General features: G+C 49.9%; 1 protein-coding gene across 1 annotated transcript in view; it reads right to left on the bottom strand.

Annotated features, from left to right (window-relative positions):
- The window catches only part of LOC119169615 (ankyrin repeat and BTB/POZ domain-containing protein 2), a 140,745-nt gene extending 123,342 nt beyond the window's left edge, over positions 1 to 17,403 (bottom strand). Inside the window, exon 1 of the mRNA XM_037420652.2 lies at positions 17,296 to 17,403. The gene's annotated coding sequence lies outside the window, so the exon portion shown is untranslated. The remainder of the gene's footprint in view (positions 1 to 17,295) is intronic.
- Positions 17,404 to 20,081: the final 2,678 nt, after the last annotated feature.

The raw sequence follows: 20,081 nt of genomic DNA, 5'->3' as shown, positions 1-20,081 counted from the left end.
TCTTCTGACCATCTTCGGTTTCAGCACTTGTCGATGGTTCTGCAACTTGCTAAGAACGGTTCGACAACAGACAACACACGACACAAGCAAGTGCCCTCGGTCACCCGACAGAACACCAGACAAAGTATAGTACAACATATACCTATCTACGTGTCTATTGGAATTTTGTTCCCTCTACATCAAGAGGCACATGTGGGACACAAGACTCTTAAAGTAAGAACTTGAATTTTTCACACTTACAACAACGTAACGGATTAGAATACCACATAAAGCTGGCCCCTTGAGATCACTCTGAACGAGAGCGCTCAGCCCAGGTCGTGATGAGATCAAAATTTTGCCCCGAATCGCCAGCGAGAAACCGAAAGGTTGAGAAGTTACTAGCTGGAACGCACTGCTCAATGCACCTGCATTAGCGTTTACCTTTCCCTTTTTTTTTTTCTTTAGCGAACGTCAAAGTTGCGCTGTGGAGCAACATGCTCCACCTCAGTAACCGGCCACTTTTAGGCGACGATACCTATGCGGCACCAAGAGCGGCTCACACTTGCGACGTTGCACAGGGGAACAACGATACGGCTTGCTACTGATTGACTCCTCACCGCTTAGCTCGATATCGTGTTCGATCACCCTCATGTTTCCGGGGCGGTCCGAAAACACGTCTTCAAACTCGGAACCAATCTTTCTCAGGTCCTCTTTCTCAGGTCCTCCTTCACTTAAGCTAGGCTCTAGGTTTATCTGCTCCCAAATTACTTTCGATCCCCCTTCAATTACCTCACTAGAACTCAAAATTTCTGCTTCCTCTTCCTCTGAAGCACTTAAGAGTAAATTTACGACTGCTTTCAAGCTACTGTGATAAATTTTGTTCGGCCGCCTTCCTAATTTCTCTTCACAATTGGTATCAGAAAGCTTCGAAACTACTTTTGCGGGCCCTTCCCTATCAACCTCAAGCTTGTTACTCTTGGACGGCTGCAGCAGCGTTACCTGATTATCAACTTCAAAAGCGCGCTTCTTCCCCGATTTCTCGTAGTGCTCCTTCGACAGCCCTTTTGCCGCGTTTTTCTGGCTTTCCACTGGCGCTTCAATTTGGCTTTCCGCTAGCGCTTCAATCGAGAGATCCTCACGCTGCTCTCGAATGAGCGTCTCTCGATCAACTCTCGGCAGCTCGCTCCAACTTTCCGCTACAGGCGAGAGCGTTGCAGCCCTCTCGCTCTGATTCAATGGCGCCATGTCGTCTCCCCTTTCTCCGGAAACCGCGCTGGTCGTGTCGGCGACGGGCCGCTCGCGTGACTGCTCACATGACTCAAGCGGAAACTTTCCTTTCTGGGGTTCCGTCGACCCGCCGACAAGGTCACTTGAGAGTTCACCGCCTGGAACCAGATCAAGCTGCCGCGATAGCTTTCGCGCTTGCGATCGCGTGAGGGCCATGCACGCAAAGTTGGGGAAGAACGATTTGCCCTGCTCTTTGAGAAGCTGCTCCGAGTTGTTGGAGAAAAGATAAGGAAAACGATCGTTTAGCGCGGCAGACACAGCCGCTTCGGTGCGAAGCTTACCGAACGGGCCTTCAATGACAACGGTGGCGATTGGTAAGCGAACACTCTGCTCCTCGGCGACCTGCCTGATCCACGCGCATTCTCCTGTGAAGTCATCCGGAGACACCAATGAAGGATGGACAACGTCCATGGTTGCCGCTGAGTCTCTAAGTGCTCGGCACGTTTTCTCATTGACCCTAATTTCTTGGAGATACGGCTCCAACAACCGCATGTTTTTTTCTGATTCTCGGATCGTTGCGAAGGCAAACTTTTCCTGACAGTTTCTCGCGATGTGCCCTTCCTTTTTACAGTTGTAGCAGATTAGCGGCTTCCGTTTGTTTTCCGGTTCTAATGCCTGTGTGGTAGAAACCTCACTCGATTTCTCCACTTCTGTTTGCCCTTCCCCTACACTGTCCTTCGTAAGAGACGGGTCCTTCTTGAAATTACGGTGCGGAGCGGGTTTCCGTTGATCAGGTTTCCTTGAAAAGCCCTCTTTCCTTTCATCCTTTTCAACGCGCGCTGCCCTGCTATGCAACTTTCGGCGAGTATAATACTCCTCAGCTAACTCAGCTGCCTTGTTTAACTGTACGTCCCCAAGTCTGTCCTGCAGCCAAAGTTTGACATCCTCCTCGATGCAGCGGTAGAATTGCTCCAATGCAACGCATTCCACCACTTTATCGCGGTCGTCATAAACACCTTCGCCCTTGAGCCATTCAATTAAATCGGCTTTAAGACGAAACGCGAAGTCAACGTGTGACTCATTCCCCTTTTCAGCATACCGGAACCTTTGCCTGAAAGCCTCGGGTGACAACTTATAACGTCTCAAGAGCACTTCCTTAACCTCGTCATAGCTCTCAAACGCTTCCCTCGACAAGCAAGTTATCGCGTCGGACACTTCGCCGGGAAGAAGAGCTAACAGGTTCCGCGCCCAAAGACACCGCTCCAAAGCGTTTCGCTCACAGACGTGTTCAAACTTGACGAGATACTTCGCCATGTCCTCGCCTACTACGAACGGTGGCAGTTGGTCCCGAATTCTAAAACCGCTGACCTGAATCGTCGGAGAAGCTACGCTGGGCGCCTGCGAACACTGTAGGATTGCCAATTCTAGTCGTTTCAACTCGAGACGCTCCTGTCTCTCGGCCTCCTCGCGTCGTTCGCGCCTTTCAGCTTCTTCACGTTCGCGAGCTTCGCGCCTTTCAGCTTCTTCACGTTCGCGAGCTTCGCGCCTTTCAGCTTCTTCACGTTCGCGAGCTTCGCGCCTTTCAGCTTCTTCGCGAGCTTCGCGCCTTTCAGCTTCTTCACGAGCTTCTCGCCTTTCAGCCTCCTCACGTTCGCGAGCTTCTACTTCTCGCCTTTCAGCCTCCTCACGGCGTGCTTTAATATCCACCCAGGCCTCATCGACTTCCTCAGCCGACACTCCCTCATCCTTCATGATATCAAGGATCGCTTGCTTTCGTTTCGCACGGCCCAAAGTAATGCCGAGTTCCTCACAAATTTCGATGAGTTCCTTCACTTTAAGGTTCTCCATCGTTCACACTAGCCTCTTGCTGTTTGCCCCTGTTAAGAATCTACTTGCCGTACCCACTATAAGCCTACTAGCAAGACGCGCAAGCAATTTTTCACCCTCCCGTGTTTACCACCTCCGCATTAACTTTGGTTTCAAAGCACTTCGACTTTGCTTGAAACGATCAAAGCTCACTCTAATGCTTCACACAGCCCTTCTCTAAACTACTACAACCTGAGCTAGAGTAGTCTGGTGAACTGAGGGGAAAACATCAGGCACTCACCGCATCGATGTCGCTGACGCCGGCCGATCCCGCAGCTGCCAACCACTGTTGCGAAGGCGGACCTATCCCGCCGCTGACCTCCACTGTTGCGTAGCGCCGGGCCTATCCCGCCGCTGACCTCCACTGTTGCGAACCGGACCGTTCCCGCCGAAGCCACCACTGTTGCGAAAGACGGCGACGCCAACACGGTGCCGAAGGCGCCACTGCTTCCGACTCCGCCGGGAAGGTCACCAGCCGTTTGGTAGCGTATGTCTCTCAGCTCGCGACTGCTTCTGCGCAGAGCTGATCAGACGAGCGGACGAGACGACGGTGAGTCAAACAAGGTTTATGTACAGCATATATACAGAGGCGTTACAATTTCGGCACTGGGGCCGACAGAGACTCGAAGAGCCGAGCTCTCTTCTCTAACACATAGGTCAGCCCTTCGCCTAAGACCGCTGACTCACACACATGTCGGCCCTCCGACATGGGGACTCCTCTCTCTAGGACTGCCGATCGCGACGCGCCGCAGGGCTTCTTTTATTTACACCGGGTCCAACCAAAATGTCCAATCAGAAGCGCCGCTGGTCGTCCGGGCAGATTCCGCCAATGGGGCCGCCGCGCCATGCGTCAGACCACCTGACACGAGGACGCCGGCTCGCTGTCACGTGCGCAACTGACTCACTGCACGTGGGCCAGAGGAGCGCCGCGCGTGTTCACGCCGTCGAGGTGATCGCGCCGGGCAGACTGCGGGCTGGCCTTGACCCAGATTGCCTTTTTCAGAGGCACGGTCGTTTGACGAGGACTCGCTGGCATAACAATATGTAGTTATAGATCACGTAAACTTTTTAACTACTCGAATAGGACAGTGCACGCGTCCTATCCCGGAATTAGCTGTTCTATTCGAGGAACTAGAGGGTGTTTAATGGGATATCATAGGGCTCAGCGAAATTAGGAGGACACGTGAGGCTTATACGGTGCTGAAGAACGAACACGTCCTATGCGACCATGGATTAATTGACAGAAAATAACTCTGGGTGAGTTTTTTTTTTATATACAGAAGAATATTGCTGGCAACATAAAGGAATACTATAGCGTCAGTGAGAGGGTGGCAAGTATCCTAATTAAGTTTAACATAAGGTACAAGATGAAGGTGGTACAGGCCTACGCGCCTACATCGAGCCATAATGATTATCTAGTTGAACGCTTCTATGAAGACGTTGAGTCAGTCATTAATAAATTAAAGTCACAGTATACTATTCTGATGGGCGACATTTATTTGTTTTTTTAATTATTTACAAATACTGCAGGCCCTGTTCGGACCCAAGAAGGAGTGGGTAACAAATGTTAGTGACAAAACAGAATATAAAAATATAAGAAAATACAATACTAGGTACGAAAATAAGAAGATTCTCAACATCAGGGAAAATATAAATAATACATAGCAATAATGACATTCATACCAAAATACAAAAAAGAATCTCAGCACTAATGAGGAACATAATGTATTGCATATTAAAAATAGAGTGTTAGGTCATTGACGAGATGGGCGAGCGATTGTGTCGTGTCTGCATTAACGACCTCCTGAGGTAACTTGTTCCATAATGAAAAAGCATGAGGGAATAATGAGTACTGATGAACGTTCAGATGACTGGATGGTTGTCTGTTTTATTATGATGAATACGGTAAAAGCGCACGGACGGGTCGGTTATGTAGCGATTGGGTGGAATTTTGAAGTGAACATGGTACAATTGATAGATGAATTTTAATCGAGAGACTATTCTACGATGAACTAGTGTTTTCAGATTTGTACTTTAATGACAAAGTTTGTTTCTTGCCTACTTTAATGCCAAAGTAGGCAAGAAACAAGCCCGAGACCATGCAGTGGGGGAATATGACACCGGCTCTAGAAATGCAAGAGAGGAGTTATTAGTAGAGTTCGCAGAACGTAATAACTTACAGACCTTCTTGAGAAAACGGGCTAACCGTAAGTGGACGTGGCGAAGTCCTAATGACGAAACTAAAAATGAAATAAACTTCAATCTGTGTGCACACAAAGGCATTGTACAGGATGTATAAGTAGTTGACCAGATCCGATCCGATGACCATAGAATGATAAGAGCTCGTATTCACCTAGATTTTAAAAAAAAGCAAGGACAAAAAGTGATACGCAAGAAGACAATTAATGGACTAGCGGTGAGAGTGAAAGTACAGATATTCAGTTTCCATTCGGAATAGATTCTAAGTACCAAACGAGGTGACCGACGTTAGCGTTCACACAATGAAAGATAATTTTACTAGTATAATGAAAGAGTGTGCAATGGAAGTCGGAGGTACAGTCACTAGACAGGACGCTGGCAAGCTATCTCAGGAGACGAAAAATTTCGTTAAGAGACGACAAACTATGAAAGCCTCAAATGCAACCGACAAAATATAGCTAGTGGAGCTTTCGAAGTTAATCAATAAGCGTAATTAAGGCAGCTGACATCAAAAGGTATAACACGGAGAGAATTGAGCAGGCTGTCAAAAGCGGCAGAAGCCTAAAAGCTCCGAAGGCGAACTTGTGCATAGGCAAAAACGGATGTATGCATTAAGGAACAAGTAAGGAAATGACATAACCAGTATGGATAGGATAGTCGAGGTCGCGGAAGCGTTCTATAGAGAGCTGTACAGAAACCAAAACAACCAGGATGATATCTTGAAAAACAATATCAGCCCAGAGGAATTCGACATTGTACCAATAACGACAGGGGAAGTAAGGAAAGCCCTTGAAGGAATGCAAAGAGGCAAAGGCGCCGGTGAGGATAAAGTAACAATGGACCTCCTAAAATATGGCGGAGAAATTGTGTTAGAAAAACTGGCCACCTTGTATACGATGTGTTGTGAGAGCAAGGGTGCCAGAATTTTGAAAAAAAAAACGACAACATCATCTTAATTCATAAGAAAATAGACGTCAAAGGACTTGTAAAATCATACGCTGATCAGCTTACTGTCCGTCCTCTACAAACTATTCAGATAATATTAGAATTAAGGAGACATTAGAATTCGCTCAACCAAAAGACCAAGCAGGATTTCGTACAGGACACTCCACAATAGACCATATTCATACTATCAATCAGCTCATAGAGAAGCGCACGGAATGCAACCAACCCCTATACATTGCCTTCATAGATTACGAGAAGGCGTTTGACTCAGTCAAGACATCAGCAGTAATGCAGGCACTACGAAATCAGGGTATCGAAGAACCTTACATAAACATGCTGGAAGAAATATAATATGCGCCTGATAGCGGAGCCACAGCCTCCATAGTTCTCTATAAAGAAAGCGAAATAATACCAACAAAGAAGGGTGTAAGGCAGGGAGACACGGTCTCTCTAATGCTAGTTCGTTATTATGTGGGGTTTAACGTCCCAAAACCGCCATATGACTATGAGAGACGCCGTAATGGAGGGCTCCGGAAATTTCGACCACCTGGGGTTCTTTAACGTGCCCCAAATCCTACAACATATTCGCTTCCATCGAAAATGCAGCCGCCGCACTGCCAGCTACCCAGTACCTCAGCCACAGACCACCGCGGCGGGATGGTCTCTCCAATGCTATTCACCGCGTATTTACGGGAGGTTTTCATGATCCTAGATTGGGAAGAGTTAGGGAAAAGTGTTAATGAAGAGTATCTTAGTAACTTGCGATTCGCTGAAGACATTGCCTTGATGAGTAACTCAGGGAACGAATTACAGCTCACGATTACGAAACTGGACACGGAAAGCAGAAAAGTAGGTCTGAAAATTAATATGCACAAAACTAATGCGACGTGCAACAGTCTCGGCAGAAAATAGCACTTTGCGATATATAAGGTGGAGAGACTCTGGGCTGTCCAGAGGGCCTGTGCGGTGGCAGAAGGGCTTGGCCTCTCTGTCCCGACGTGGAAGCAGCAAACATCAGTCCTGGACTGATCATCAGGACCTTAATAAAGTTCTTCATAGCATATCATACGATGGAAGTTGTAAAGGAATATGTCTACTTAGAACAGGTATAGTAACCGCGGAGCCAATCCAAAAGAGTGAAATGACTAGAAGAATAAAAATGGGGTGGATCTCACTCGGCAATCATTCTCAAATCATGAATTGTAACCTGCCACTAACCCTCAAGAGAAATGTACATAACTGCGTCTCGCCAGTACTTACCTACGGAGCAGAAACCTGGAGGCACACAGAGAGGGTTCAGTTTAAATTGAGGACGACGCAGCGAGCGATGGAAAGGAAAATGATAGTTGTAACCTTAAAAGACAAGAAGAGGGCAGAGTGGATCAGTGGACAAACCGAGGTTAAGAATATCATACCGCGCAGCGTATGGAACCACTTGCCCTTTTGTGACGCTCTCGTTACTGCTGTGGACGTGACACATTTGCTCTGGTCGTGCCCGGGCCTAGAGCAAGCGCGCCTTCTTCATCTTAGAACAACAGGTCATCGTCCCGGTCACCTTCCGGACTTACAAGAGTGAATAAAAGGACCGTTCCACCGATCCTTGTTAAACTTTATGCATGAGTGTAGCCTGTTTATTTATGTGTGATGAGCCTGTGTCGTTTTTATGTATGCTTGTTATGCCAAAGGGTCGTCTTTCAAATTAAAAAAAAGAAGAAATGGACATGGGCCGGGCACGTAACACGTAGGCAGGGCGACCGCTGGTCATTAAGGGTAACTGACAGGATTCCCAGAGAAGGCAAACTCACGAAGGGGATACAGAAAGTTAGGTGGACCGATGAGATTAAAAAGTTTGCTGGTATAACAAGGCAACGGAAAGCAGAAGACCGGGTTGATTGGCGGCACATGGGAGAGGCATTTGCCTTCAGTGGGCGTAGTCAGGCTGCTGCTGATGATGATGATGATGACGGATCACGTACATGCCATGCAGCACATGCAGTGATGACGACGGCCTAAGCATGTCCTTAATTACGAATGCTGGTCGTGGAAAAGGTGTTCGTGTGACTGCACAGCGTGCACACCATCAGTGTCACGTAATGAAGTAAGCGTCGATATTTACTTTGTTAACGCCCTTCTTTCTTTTTTTTTTCCTTCTTCTTCTTTCAACGTTAGTGCAGACACTCGCTCCAAACTGGTAGCCGTCGGTCCGCGTTAGCTCATGAAGTGTTCGTGATAAAACGCCACATCAAGGGTGCGGCTGCTTGCGTCACACGTGCGTCCGAGCACTTTCCCAAGGAGATGCGATATGATAGATGCGCTTTTCCTCTCCAATAATGTGCCCCCGTCAGGATTGTTCCTTCTTTCCCCTTCTTTGGCTTGAAGCGATCTCACCGCCGCCTTAGCAGCGTCGCAGTGAACGCGTCCCCTTTTGTTGCCCGCATAGCGCCATGAACGGAGGCGCGCTGTCTCAAAACACATTGTCTCAGAGGCAGCGTGACCACCAACATAGTGAACATGAAGGATGAAAGACACTGCCCCACGGATCTGTAAACAACTGAACAAAAGAATACTTCATCTGATTTCCGTCGCGAGGCCCCACATAAAGGGTTCTCTCCCCCATGAGCGCAAAACACACGCGAAGGCTAGGCGGTGGGCGAGAGTATAGCAGAGGCCTAAAGGAGAGGGAAGTGAACGGCTGGATCGAGTGCTTCTGGCTGGTACTAAAAACAAAATGGAGAATGCGCTGACCTTGTAAATGAAGGCTCCCCGGGCACTGCCACAGTCGTCATGGGCGTTACCCCCTCCCCCTTCTAAAAGATAATGCACTGCTGAGGCTGCGATGTCACCTTTTGTAGTCCCGTCCAAAAATAAAGTGATCCTTCTATCCACTAAAAAAGCTTAATAAGCGCATTTCTCGATATGCTCTGTTATTATATTGGCTATAATATACATTCTAGACAATATATATACTTCTATGAAACTTAGTGCAGGAAACACCTGTGGAGCAGCTACAATACGAGCCATGTGTACTTATCTTGTGGGTTGCACCCCGAACATGTGTCCACGCCCCCCTCCTGCATGTCTGTCCACCATAGCCTGCTTGTAACGTAACGCAATACAGCACTCGTTCGGACAGCCCATCAAAGGCGCACGTCACTGGGTCAAACTCGTTGCAATTGTTCGAGGTTCGCTCATTTCGTTCATAAGGGTACGTTACCGTTACAATACCTCACCTCTTCAGAGTAAGTCACGTCTTTTTGCGCTGGTACAACTGTCGTAGACTACAAAAAAACTCACTCTCTTAATAACTATACAGCTGCACAAAGAGGTGTTGATTTCAAAGCTTCCGCGAGAGGACAAGACCACGATCTTTCAAGAAGAAACTTTGTGGACATACCTGCAACGTGCTAAGGCGCATTCCAAAGGACCTAATAAAGTTAATCCATCCATCCACCAAGCTGTTATCCAGCTTGGCAGCTCAGTGCTTTAGCTATGTTCCCCCACAGTGTAAGACTGTGAGAATAATAGTGACCAGCCTCGAGAGCGTGTGGGTACGCGTGCGTGTTTCTTTCTCCCCGAAATGCGGCTGCCTTGGCCAGCAATCGAAACTGCGCTGTCGTGCTTGGCGTTCGAATGCCCCATATCCGCTACGCAAACAAAGTGGAACTACTGAATTTCACTCGCGCAAAAGACGTTACTCACATTCTCCCCGTTAGCAGATGGGACCTGCAGCACGCAGCTTTCACGCGCTCGACTGCATGCCTGAGCTCACGTGTAAGAGCAGGATTACTCTCGAAGCTTTTCAAAGGCGTGTACATACTTGCGATTTTCCTAACCATTACTCATCTGCTTTTCTCACCTGCTCATCTGCTATCCATTACTGACCTCGCAAAGCACGTAAGCCTTACGAGCGACACAGTTACGACGAAAGCGCTTGACAACGTGGTTCGCCAGAGAGGTCGCCTGCGCATGGCTCCTCGACGATGCGGGCTCGGAGGGAAAAGCGGAGCTCCCCTTTTCGCACGCCCCTTTGGTGCACCCGTTCGCTGGCTACCATTGACGTCGTGACTCGGAAGCGGAGCTGCTTGGTGCAGCCAGAAGCCGAGTGCTGCTCTGAAGCGCTCGCATCGTATACTCCACACAAGCACGCACAGGATACTACACGCAAAGAAAGGATAGCGCGAGTCAGGGATCCAGGAGGGTGGGCAGGGGGGGCTGGGATTTCAAGTTCGTGTCCCACAATGCGGAGGAATTTCCAGCGCCACCATCATCATCTCGCGCGCTACACGGTTCCCACATCCGTCTCGTCCGCAACATTTTGCGGCACCGAGTGGTGGTGGTGCCGCATTTGATTCGGGGAATGAACCCGCGGAGTATATAGCAGCAGCAGCAGCGTGTACGCCGATGCAAGATGCAACAACGCCCCCTCAGCCCGCACGAAACCGCGAGCCTGGCCTCTCTCTCCACGGGTACGCCACGGCTTCGTCGCGCGCTTGAGTTGGGCGATGAAAAGAAAGAAAAACAAAACAAGGAACGAGGTGGTTGTTGGGTGGGGGAGGCCTAGAGGTCGTGCCTTCTTTGCGGCGGCGGCTGTTCGGGTGGTTCGGGCCGGCGCGTGGAGGAGCAGGTCACGACCTTCCGATGCTCGTGCCGGACGGAGCTGCGTGCCTTCGACCTCTCCCGATTCGACCCCCACCCCCCCTTCCGCTCCGGTCCACGCTCGGCACTCCGCTCCTTTCTTGCAGGGCTAGGACGGAGTGCACGTTCTCCAGCGGGAGATTTCTGGGGTGGTGGAGGGGTCGCAGTTGCGGGGGTGCCGCTGCCGACCCCGGTGACCCGGCGGCCTGATCCCGGATCAGCCGTCGCTGATCGCAGCCGCCGACGCACCAACGAAGGGAGCGGGCGATTCGCGCCGCATCGGTCGCTGTCTCCGCAACGCCGTCTCTCGTGCTTGCACAGTATGCCAACGTATAGCGGCAGCGCAGTCAGAAACAGTTCGGGGACGCTGGGCGGGTGTGCGGTTGTGAATGCCATTATTATTGCCCTGCAGGCGTCCGGGCTGAGTTCCAGCTTAGGAGTCAGCCTGTTCCTGAGTCGAGAACTCATTGATTGATTGATTGATATGTGGGGTTTAACGTCCCAAAGTCGCTATATGATTATGAGAGACGCCGTAGTGGAGAGCTCCGGAAATTTAGACCACCTGGGGTTCTTTAACGTGCACCCAAATCTGAGCACACGGGCCTACAACATTTCCCTGAGTCGAGAACTCGCGGCTCGCCAACCCGCCCGACGGTCCTAATCGAAAGCCGCGTTCCCAGTTTGGATATGAGAATATGAGCTACAGTGTGACCCTATTCTTACGTGATTCCCAAAGAGAAAATAAGAGAAAAGTGAGCCCCATAACTGTATGCATCCGAGTGCGACACCTCAACAGTAGCTCACGAGGGATGGGGGGTAAGGAGGGATTAAAAGGATAGGAATAAAGGTATAGAGATAGAGAGGGGAAGGAGAGAGCGTGGCGCAGGGACGGCAACACCCAGAAGCAAGGAGAAGATAGGAAAGATGGACATAATCGCAGGAGTCCGAGGACGGGGCAACACTCAGTGAGAGCTCTTGTCGGCGGCAGGAGATGGGCGTAGGGCGAGCCAGTCGGCCAGAGCTGCGCATTCGTCGGGTCGTGTATTAATCCACAACTAACTTAAAAATATAATTAAATTGCGGCGCTGTGCGTGCCAAAGACCCGATATGACTGTGAAGCAGGCCGTATAGTAGAGCACTGAGAATAACCTCAGAAGATATAAGCTCTGTTAGTGATCAACTAAACTTAGGCGCACAGGCGTTCTTTATAGCCCCTCCTCTATATACAGACTCGCCCGCCATCACCAGACATCGAAGCAGCGACTTCAAACCAGGCAGCGCTATAGGTGACATGTAGTAAACCACCAAGCCGGCTTGGTGAAAGCACAAACAAACCTTCCTTGGTGCATGCACACATTTGTGTTGCTTATCGGCGAAAGAAGCTCTGCATACTTTGAGAACAGGCGTTGGACGCGGCGACAAGAAGTCATATGTCGGGAATTGTGCAAGAAAATAATTAGCCTAATCTATTGTCACATACAATCAGCTGTCAAACAGCCTCGATGCGAGCTACACGCAGACTTGCATTCTGCGAAGTGCACGCATTCAATACACCATGGAAATAACACGTGTTATTTGCATAATGCATTGAGTGCGAAGTATTTATTTGCGTACAGCAAAAAAAAAAAGACCAACGCGGAGAACAAATGTTAGGGTCCTAGCAGGAATAAAACCAAAACATTCGGCGTTACAGTGAAGTATTCTAGCACAGAGCCAAGCCATGGAAGTCTTGAAACTGTTTTGAAAAAAAAAAAACACCCTATATGCAGGTGTAATGTTGCTGCCCATCTGATCTAAACATTACCTATGTACTCCAATGATACAGGCGTCACGTCAGGTTAGCGTCAATTGTAGTTAGGCAGCCTCCACTGATGTTGGTCTAAGTATAGCACTAGCCAGGTCTACCATCTTCGCAAGCAGAAGCGCTGCACATCAACTTGCCGCTTCTGGTGTTCGTATAATACCGATGTTGTTGTTGGCATCGCTCACAAAATTGTAAACAACTGGTCATATAAAACGTATGCGGCTGTTCAACATACATGTCTGGTCGTATAACATTCGTACGTGTGTTTAGCGTCATTTCATAACATCTCACTCAACAAAAAGAACGAAAATATTCCACCACAGTCACCTTCCCTGCGCATGCTTCGCATGTCATCGATTCCCATGAAACGTGCCAGCTGCCGAATTTTTCCTTTTTATACCTATAGCAAATGTGGTACCTAACATGGCGGCGTTCAGCACTACACGTAGGGTTTGTTGTTGCACAGTGATTGCAAAAGTTATGATCATGTGTACTGATAATTCAGTCGAGCTGGACCCCCCGTCCTTCATTGGTGATCGCAGTGAAAATGCGTCGTAAAGTACATGCGTTCACTATACTGAAATGACCGCCAAGGAATACTCAAACGTACAACTGAACCATGATTGATTTGATTGATTGATTCGTGGGGTTTAACGTCCCAAAACCACCATTTGATTATGAGAGACGCCGTAGTGGAGGGCTCCGGAAATTTTGACCACCTGGGGTTCTTTAACGTGCACCGAAATCTGAGTACACGGGCCTACAACATTTCCGCCTCCATCGGAAATGCAGCCGCCGCAGCCGGGAATCGAACCCGCGACCTGCGGGTCAGCAGCCGAGTACCTTAGCCACTAGACCACCGCGGCGGGGCACTGAACCATGATTACTTTTTACGGGTGCAAAAAGGATCAATTTGTGTCATTTTCATTCACAAGGTCGTTGGTGCATCGTGACGTAATTGTGACGTCAACACACGTTAGTTCGCCTCGTTACTACTATATGCGCAGGTTTAGCCTTTAAACGCACAAAAAGAAAATACCAGTACACTTTTTGCTTTGTCTTTTTTTTATAAAAAGGTGACATGCCTGGCTCTTTTCCGGCCCGGTGCAATCCATTTTTTTTTTCTTTAGAAGATGTAATAATGCCCAGATAATGTCGACCATGAAAAAATTGGCGCCTGCTTGTCCTTATACGGAAAAGAATCAAAATATCTTTACTTCTTACTTTCCGTACTTGCCAAGTGTTAATGCGAGAATAATAATAATAATAATAATAATAATAATAATAATAATAATAATAATAATAATAATAATAATAATAATAATAACGTTTGGAGTTCCAAGTTCCAGAACTACAATGTGATTATGAGGTACGCCGTAGTAGAGGGCTCCGGAAATTTAGGCCACCTGGGGTTTTTTGGCAGTTATCCATAAAAAAAAATGCAGCTGTCACTGCGTCTTGACGCGACAAGCGCTCGAAAGTAATAGGAGGAAGAATTCCTGGAGTTTTAAGTGCCAGAAGCACGACACGATCATGAGACACGCCGAAGTGGAAGGCTCCGAAATTGTCGAACACCCGGGGATCTTTGCTGCGGGCCTACGTCTCGTCTCGAGGACCTCTAGCATTCGGCATTAATCGAAATGCGACTTTCGCAGCCATGATCGCAACAGCGTCTATCGGGTCAGTAGCCGCACACCGTAGCAGGCGTAAGCCACACTAATGACATGCACGAAAACACTGTTCCGTTTGCGTGCGCACAAGAGTCGCGAGGTTCCGTGACCCTGCAGCTGCAAGAGCCCGCGTATGTATATTAGTGCCCGAATGTCCGCAGTTTTATCGCGTTCCATGCAAGCCCGCTGAACGACATTCCTGGTAATCGCCCACATGCGATGCACACTTTACCTCGACCAAATGAATGTGACAGAGAGTTAAGACAACGAAATTATAAGGGAGGTTTTTATGGTTTTTACACCAGTGTAGTAATTATGACGTAACTTGATGTACAATAAAGTGGGCGGAAAATCACCTTTTTTTTATCTGTGGTATCCGAAACAACAACCTTCAGATCACGCGTCTGATGCTCTAGCAGTTACTACACTACGAGTAGCATTTACTACACCACCGGGATACAAAAATGAAAACGCAAATACAACAAATCACGTAATGAAAAAAAAAAAAAAACTCGGAGCTTGTATTGGTTAAGTGGTGAGCAACGCGAATATAAGGAATGTGGCAGGCGTATACCGTTTGCCTTCTGATCTTATCTCAGAATGTTGACTGCAACGCAACGGCAGCGTTAAGTCATAGCACGCATGGTCTATCAGGCCAGCTGTCTACGTTCTCTCCGCAATCTGCAGCTCTGACAACTCGAGCGGACGGCGTAGTTGAAAAAACTTCGCTAATCACTTAACAGCCGATGTCTTTTGCGGCTGCCAACTCTCGCCATTAGCCATACACAAGGCCTGTTCAGCGCCTGTGTATGCAATATTGTTCTGCTTTATATTTATATCAAAGAAAGTAGCAGCGTGAATGCAACAAGGACCAGGGGACAAGCGTTTCTTCGCCATCCTTTTGTTGCTTTCACCCAGTTACTTTCTTTTCTCTTAACATGAACCAACTAGCCCTCCTCAAGTTGCAACTTGTTACTAATTATTTTGGTGTTCTTCCTTTGACCCGGTGTGCTCTGGCATACGCTGTGATAGAGATTTTTAGTATAGCGTACGCGAAGTTAGCGGGCGTTGCGTTTGCGTATGAACGCCACATGTGTTCTCGAATAGTGTTTTGTCCCCCACAAACCCCGATTGATTGATTGATATGTGGGGTTTAACGTCCCAAAAACCACCATATGATTATGAGAGACGCCGTAAAGGGGAGGGCTCCGGAAATTTCGAGCACCTGGGGTTCTTTAACATGCACCCAAATCTGAGCACACGCGCCTACAACATTTCCGCCTCCATCGGAAATGCAGCCGCCGCAGCAGGGATTCGATCCCGCGACCTGCGCGGGTCAGCAACCGAGTACCTTAGCCACTAGACCACCACGGCTGGGCCCTGCAAACCCTGACGCATGCTCAGTCGCCACAAGGGAGTTTTGCGGGCAGACCACAAACGCTAACAGCGGTTAGCGTTATGACACACGCGCAGTGGCAGCGACCTCATCGAACAGCGTTTGCGTACGCTATTCGAAAAGTCCTTAATGACTCGCGAACTAACCAAACGGTACATTTTGATCAACTCAAAATAATTAGTGGGTGAGTGTAGATGCGTGCCGTATTGGATGCACTGCGTCACGTTTAAATTCCAATAGTCTGTGGTCTAGTGGCTAAGGTACTCGGCTGCTGACCCGCAGGTCGCGGGTTCGATTCCCGGCTGCGGCGGCTGCATTTCCGATGGAGGCGGAAATGTTGTAGGCCCGTGTACTCAGATTTGGGTGCACCTTAAAGAACCCCAGGTGGTCTAAATTTCCGGAGCCCTCCACTACGGCGTCTCTCATAATCAAATGGTGGTTTTGGGACGTTAAACTCCACAAATCAATCAATCAAATTCCAATAGTCTGACACAGTTCGTGAAGGCACGCGCCCCAGCGTTGTGACGTAAAGGCGGATAATTCAAGCTCATACGAGGAAGTCATGCGTAACATCCGTAAACTGACACAATGCACCAGGGAAAAGCTGAGTCGGCCGACAGAAGGAACACAACGCTGTTTCACCTCTCTGGTGCGTGTTCACGAATGAAAAACTAGATTGCCTAAATTCTCAACACTGACATGCGTGACATGTTACAGTGATCGGTTTCGGTGAAATCATGCGACTACATACGGACCTACACGGATCCGCCAAACCATGCCTATCCCGATCACGGCATTCATGGTATACAAGCTAAAGGTTTTTTTTTGCGTAACGACGAAAGGTGAAATTTGGTTATTATTTGAAAGCCTCAGCGAATCAAGTACTAGGTTGCCCTTTCCCCCAAAGGCTATTTACAAATGCGCGCCGATATTCACACGGCGAGACAGGACCTATTGGTGCTCCAATATATCTTTCGAATGAGATTTGCTTTACGCTGTTCCTGCCGCATAGCGCTACACAGTTTCGTATGGGACATCCATTAGACTATATTTATATCCTTACAGAAGCAGAAGAAAATACCGCGTGAGCTGAGGCCCAGGCGCTGGTTATAACGAAAGGCGTTTATTCGTTTCTTTATTTTCCTTCTTAATCGTCGAGCGCCGCATCTCTTGGGCGCAGATTAGGCGCCGCGTAAAACGATGGGCCAGCCTGTTACACACGCACACACGGAGGCAGTCGGCGCGCGCTGCAGCGGCCCCAACCATCACACCGACTCCATTTATTTCGCCACTGCAGGGCAGGCTCGGTTCGCGTCGTCCTTCGGGCCTTCGGCGACCGGCGCAGTTCCAGGAGGCCCCCAAGCTACGACAGCAGTCGTACCAAGCTAAGCGGCTAGCTCCGGGGCGCCCGGCTGCAGACAGGCCGGCGCCCGCACCCAGATCGGCGAGGAAGCAGAAGAACCCGCGACAGCCAGTGAGCGAGCGAAAGAAATAAAAAAAAAAAAAAAAAACCTCGCAAAACACGGGCCTGAGCTTACTCACCCCTCCATTGCCGAGAGAAAGAAGGTACGCACCTCTGTGTACGAGCTTGTTGCGGTGGTCCTCTTGCTCAGCAGCGCTGCGCCGCCCGCGGCGAAGCTGCGTTCCAGACGAAGGGGAACGGCATCGAGGACGGACGGCGGTCAGTGCGGCTCGCCGGTAGCGGATGGCCGCTGTCGGGAGGACACATCCACGGGCGCGCCCGTCGGAATGCAACGCTCCGCAAGCAATACACTGGAACCCTTGGTACACCACCTCGACGAAACGAAGCAGGAACACCAAGTAGAGAGCACTGCAGGGCACGCGCACACCACTGCGGCAGCACGATGCAAGCTTTTTTAACACCAGATGCACACTCTTTATCACGCACGAAGCACGTCACTAGAAGAAGCCGATCACTGCAGAGGGCCGAAAGGATCACTCGATGGAAGTCGACGCGGGATGTTAGCTGACACCGTTGGGATGGATATAAATAAATGAATGACCTCAATACGACGTTTTCCACATTGTGCAAGTGTCAAATCAAACTCGCCTTGTTAAAATTTAAAAAGAAAACTTGGGAAGACCGCAATCGCCTGAGCACTTGGGACCCGATTAGGCATAAACTGCAGCACTGAGGCAACGTTACTGCTTGAGATGCAGAAGCCCGTCTTTTGGCGCGCACAAGACACACTGACACCGCAACACTGTTGTCACCGGGAGTTGTATGAAAAGAGAGCATATGAGAGGCGCATTGACAGGCTGTGAAGGTCTGCGAGCACCGAATCCCAGTGTTGGTCGTACTTTTCCCGATCTAGTCCTTGGTAGAAAGTCGGGCCGGCTGTTTCACTCGAGCAGTCACGGGTCGCGAATGAGCGTCCGCGGGCACGGCCGCGTTGCTGCTATGAGGGAAAGCACTTGTTGCTCGCGCGATCCATTCCAGCCGGCGAACCACTCCTCGCTGCTGGGGCCAGAAAACAGCCGTCGTTTCGGCGGCACACAGCAGCAATGCGAGAGGGATGAAGGAGTGAGGAGGATGAGGCTGGCAAGCCGACGGGCAAAGCGAAGCAGCGTGCCAGTCCCGGCCGTTTTGTTGCTGCTTTTTAGCGGCTGACGCGCGAGGTGGGCAAGGCGGAGCCAGTGAACCAGCAGCCGCGCCAGCTCCACCGCACTATGCAACAACCAGCGAAGAAAAAGGCCCGTGGCGACACATGGCGGAAAAATTCTCGTTCTGCAACGCCGTGCGGCGCCGGCAGGCAGCAGGGCGACCGACCCCCGTTTGCGCACAACTGGGATCCCCCCGCGTACCCCCGCGGCTGCTCGCAGTGGGGGGGGGGGGGGGGGGGGGCGAGCGTGCGGTCTTTTCGGTTTGCTTGCACCCCCTTCCTCTTCCCATCCCAAGTTTTCGCTTCTTCTTCTTTTTACGAGGCCGGAGCACGGCCCCCTCGACTGCTATCAAGGAGGAGGTGCGGCACCGCAGTTGAGGGGCTGCGCCGCTTGGATCGACGGCCCCGAGAGCGGAGTAATACCCGGTTTTTGCGAGGCCGTGGTGGTGGTGGTGGTAGAAACATTTATTGCCACTGTGTAGCGTGGGGGCCGAGCCCCCTCATGGCACGTGGGTGCACCCTCGCAGTGAGGAGGCACCCTTACAAAGCAAAGGAAAGCCCTTGAAGTGCGATCCTCTTCATGGCGCACGAGATGATCCGGCGCTGATCGAACGCAGAAGTGCTGGTCATGATGGTCTCCCAGTATGACACTGCCACAGCCGGAGGTGGGGGATGTGGGAAGGTGGGACATGTGAGGAGGATGTGGAGGAAGTCTCCTGGTTTGTCGCAAAGTTTGCATGAAGAGGGGAAATGGTCTGGGTAACGGGCGTTTAGTAATACGGGATATGGAGCAGTTCGAGTTTGTAGGCGTCGCCAATGTGTGGCCTGCGCTATGTTTAGGGATGGGGCTGGGGGTGCGTATATTCTTCGTTGTTCCCGGTAATACGATAGAATATCACGAAAAGAGAGCAAGCGCTCCTCGACCTGTGGAGGGGGCTCCATTTCTCCTGCCCGGAATGTGAGACCTCGGGCTAGAGAATGAGCCTCCTCGTTGCCAAGGAGGCCGGCATGTGCTGGCGTCCAGATCAGGGTTGTGGAGCACTGAGGCTGCCAGAAGCGTAGCAAGCGAGCAGCGCTACATGATATCAGGCCATTGGCGTAGTTAAGAATAGCTGATTTCGAGTCGCTAATGATAGTGGTGGCAGGTGTGGAGATGAGAGCAAGCGCGATGGCTGCCTCTTCTGCCTCTGTGGAGGAATTTGTGACAATTGAGCAAGAAGTTAGGAGATTTGCCTGATTGTCAGTCACCGCAAGGGCCATGCGGGATCCTGACGCATATTCCGCTGCGTCAACGTAGACTACATTCTGGTCCTCGCCATATTGTCTCTGGAGGGCCCGGGCCCTTGCCTTTCTGCGTTTCTCGTCGCGCACAGGATGCATGTTCTTGGGAATGGGCGGTACGTTTAGGTGAGAGCGGAGGTTAGAAGAAAGAGGGACCCTTCCAGGTGATTCTGTTATTGGGGATAAGTCTAATTGGGTCAAAAGAGCGCGGCCACTCACCGAATTAGACAGACGACATATTTGTGCCGTAAAGGTGGCTTCAGCGAGTTCCTCAAATGTATTATGTACACCAAGTTTGAAGAGTCTGTCATTGGATGTGCTTGGGGGAAGGCGTAGAGCTGTTTTTGTGCAACTTCGTAGAAGCGCGTTAATGCGGTCTCTCTCTTTTTGTCGGAGAGGTAGGTATGGGAGGGCATACGTGGTGCGGCTGACGATGTAAGCCTGGGTGAGGCGAA

This window comes from Rhipicephalus microplus, chromosome 2, assembly GCF_043290135.1.
Source record: "Rhipicephalus microplus isolate Deutch F79 chromosome 2, USDA_Rmic, whole genome shotgun sequence".
Taxonomy (NCBI): Eukaryota; Metazoa; Arthropoda; class Arachnida; order Ixodida; family Ixodidae; genus Rhipicephalus; species Rhipicephalus microplus.
Note: the sequence above shows the minus strand (reverse complement) of the source record. Positions and strands in the feature narration are given on the sequence as shown.